Genomic DNA, 4,076 nt, shown 5'->3' on the forward strand with positions numbered 1-4,076 from the left:
GCCTTAATTCTTCGAAACGCCGGAGTTTTAATGGTGGCAGCTGATGAAGGGGATGTTTCTATGTGGCCTGCTTGTTTACCATTTTGTCCTCGTTCTTTTGCCACGTCATGTACCCAGTTATGTATCTATATGTACATGTAGATGAACGTATATACATACATGTACATATATATGCATATACTCATATATTGTTTATATATATATATATATATATATATATATTGTGTGTGCGTGCGTGTGTGTGTGTGTGTGTGCGTGTGTGTAGTCTTGTATAGTGATCCATTTACTTGGATCAACAAAAAAGTACTCCATCATGTGATACCACTTGGAGTACTTTTTTGTTGATCCAACTAAATGGAAAACTATACAACACTACACACGCACGCATACACACACGCACACGCACACACACACACACAAACACAGTCACACACACACACACACATAAATTACAAACACACCTATATAAATGTGTGTGTGTGTATGTGTGTGTATTCATAAAACAGCAATCCTTGTTTTCTTAGCGGACGCTTCCAGTACATTTATTTCTGTTTTGTTTATTGGGTCTTCCCCGCTTCCAATCCCTTTGCTAGGAAATGTATAATATTTAATGTCGGTGGACATATACCTCTGAGTCATAGTCTCTCTCTCTGTGTATATACATAGTGAACTGTTATCTAATCTAGGAATTTTAATCATCTTTCTGCACCTGACACTAGTTTTCTATAAAACAAACGACAAATCTTTACGCTGGAATTTAATGCCTCTAGTTTTTTAGTCTCATTCGGTTTGCGGCTTAACACTAACTTCATTTGTCTGTATAAATAGTGACACGTCGCTCCATCTCTCACCACCATCACCACCTACTACTACTACTACTACTGTTGATGCTTCTACTGCTGCTGCTACTGCTGCTGCCACCGACGCTACCGTCAGCAGTAGCAGCACCACCTCCACTACTACTACTACTACTACTACTACTACTACTACTTTTACATAAAGTACCAGTTAAGTATTGGGATTAATGGTCTCGACTAACCCCTCCCTTCCAAGTTGCTAGCCTTCTGCTTAGTTTAGGAACATTTATCATTGTTAGTAGCCTTTATCATCATCATCATCATCATCATCATCATGTTCTGTTTTCTTGACGGAACTGGCATTGTGCTGTTCGGTTGAAATAGGTTTCCTATCGAAGACGACTCGTGGTTTAAGATGAGAAGCATTTGGTACTTTCTGTATAAAACGTCTTTTTTTTCTATTTTGCATATCTTTTCTTACATTGTATTTGGAACATTCCGAATAATTCTTGCTAAACCTAATAGACAGGAATTGTGCACTATCGTCAGAAATTAGATGATGGATGCAATACTTAAACTACCACAGACATAACGTATCTTAATTAATATCTTAATTAAACAATTAAAAGGTTATAATTGTACAGCTTCTCAGTTCCCTTTCTCCAAATATTATATTCATGTGCACGAAAAGTGGAACGGCTTTTGAGAGGTGGGTGCAGGGTACTAAGGATTCTTCCCCACCCCAGAAAGCAGTAAATCTGATCGAGTAAAAAGCGCTAAATCAGAGTTTGGGATTAGCGTAACAGTTTGAGGGTTTGGCAAGTTGTCTTTTAGTAACTGTTTCCACTCTTTGCTGTTCTGACAGCAATAGTTTCGATGACACTGCTACTAAGCTATATCGGTCCACACATCGATCGGCTAAACATCGATTGCATGGTGAGGGCAAAACCTATATGTATGAGCAACTGCCAAATTTCCTCAAAAAATTATTTGCTAAGTCAATACATTCATGTGGACATGTGAGGTCGACATTGATCAGCAGAGGCCTCTGAAATCAACACAGACAATTGTTTTTTATATCGCAGAAACTGTAGATATCTCTGTCAATATAGTCTTTTAAGGCAGCGAGCTGGCAGAAACGTTAGGACGCCGGGCGAAATGCTTAGCGGTATGTCGTCTGCCGTTACGTTCTGAGTTCAAATTCCGCCGAGGTCGAATTTGCTTTTCATCATTTCAGGGTCGATAAATTAAGTACCAGTTACGCACTGGGGTCGATGTAATAGACTTAATCCCTTTGTCTGTCCTTGTTTGTCCCCTCTATGTTTAGCCCCTTGTTGGCAATAAAATAAGAAACGTTAGCATACCAGGCGAAATGCTTAGCGGTATTTCGACTGTCTTTATGTTCTGAGTTCAAATTCCACAGAGGTCGACTTTGCTTTTCATCTTTTGGGGTCGATAAATTAAATACTAGTTGCGTACTGGAGTCGATCTAATCGACTGGCCCCCTCCCCCCAAATTTCGGGCCTTGTACCCAGAGTAGAAAAGAATATAGACTTTTAAGGCAGAGAGTTTGGCAGAATTGTTACCGCACCGGACAGAATGCTTAGCGGCATTTCTTGCGTCTTTACGTTCTGAGTTCAAATTCCGCCGTAGTTGACTTTACCTGTCATCCGTTCGGGGTCGATAAATTAAGTATCAGTGGAACACTGGAATCGAGAGCACCGAGATCGAATTAACCTACTTACCCCCTCCCCCGAACTTTCTTGCCTTGTGCCAAACTTCGAAATCAATATATTATATAGCCTTTTGCCTACAACTATATGACGAAAGTTATCGTCACGCCTGCCCATTCAGGTTGAATTTATCTATCAAAGCTAGTGCTAGATATTTTAATGTGAGACATTCAATTCGTAACACGAGTATTTGCTATGTAACGGTAAGTCTTTATGGATTTCCATCGTAGATGTCTTATATGTTATCAATATTCGTTTTAAGTTGTTTTTTTCTACTGCTGTCTTAGGTTTCTTAGATTTTAGTTGTTGGCAATTTAATCCAATTTCTTCGGAAAAATTTTGTTGCTATGGTGATAATACTTTCATACCATTTATACGATTACATAGAACAAGGACACGCAGGAGGTCCTCTTGTAGGTTGGAAAGTAATGGGCAACATTGGTGAATGCATTATTAAACTGTTATCTGACACTTCATAGTTCCCATATACTTTTTTCTCCTTTTAATATTTAATTGTTTTGTTTTCTAGATTTTTCCTTCTAAACTCTAATATGAGATGAATATCCTTTAGATTTGAAGAGTTGCTTTTGCTGTTGTTGAAGAAAAGATTATTATTATTTTTTAAAACTACTATTACTACTACTACTGCTGCTGCTACTACTATTATTATACCGACGAACTGTCAGAATCTTTAGCATGCCAAGCAAAATGTTTGCGGTATTTCGTGCATCTTTACGTTCTGAGTTCAAATTCCGCCGAACGGATGACAGGTGAAGTCAGCTCTGGTGGAATTTGAACTCAGAACGTAAAGAGACACGAAATGCCGCTAAGCATTTTTCCCCGGTGCGGTAACGACTCTGCCAAACTCGCTGCCTTAAAAGCCTATATTGACGGAGATATCTACAGTTTTCTGCGATATAAATTTTCGGGGACGATAAATTAAGCAGCAGTTAAACACTGGGGTCGATGTAATCGACTTGACTCCACCCCCATAATTTCAGGGCTTGTGCCTATAATAGAAACGATTATTATTATGATTATTATTATTATTATTATTATTATTATTATTATTATTATTATTATTATTATTATTATTATTATTATTATTTTTGTTAAAGCGGCGAGCTGGCAGAATCGGTAACACACCAGGCAAAACAGGATTCGAGTAGGGTTCATTGATTAATCTTAAGTGCTAGAATATGGATTCAGATGTCTCCATCGAGACACATCCTTGCTAGCCTTTTTCTATGACAGTTAAGAACCATTGATTTCAAGTTTACAATAATATATTTCTTTTACGTCATACATTCTTTATCACAATAACAATCAGCAAATATGTTAAAAATCTTTAGAATACGAAGATCAACACATATCTGTATACATACATTCACCTATAAATATTCGTACGTATTATATATAAGTACTCACATGTTCATATATACATACGCATATAAAACTATATGAACTTCCAAATGTATCCTCACAGTATCGTCATGAAAAAATCTATACACCCACCTGCGAACTGATATATATGTTTATGTGTATA

Source organism: Octopus bimaculoides, chromosome 8 (genome assembly GCF_001194135.2).
Source record: "Octopus bimaculoides isolate UCB-OBI-ISO-001 chromosome 8, ASM119413v2, whole genome shotgun sequence".
Classification (NCBI taxonomy): Eukaryota; Metazoa; Mollusca; class Cephalopoda; order Octopoda; family Octopodidae; genus Octopus; species Octopus bimaculoides.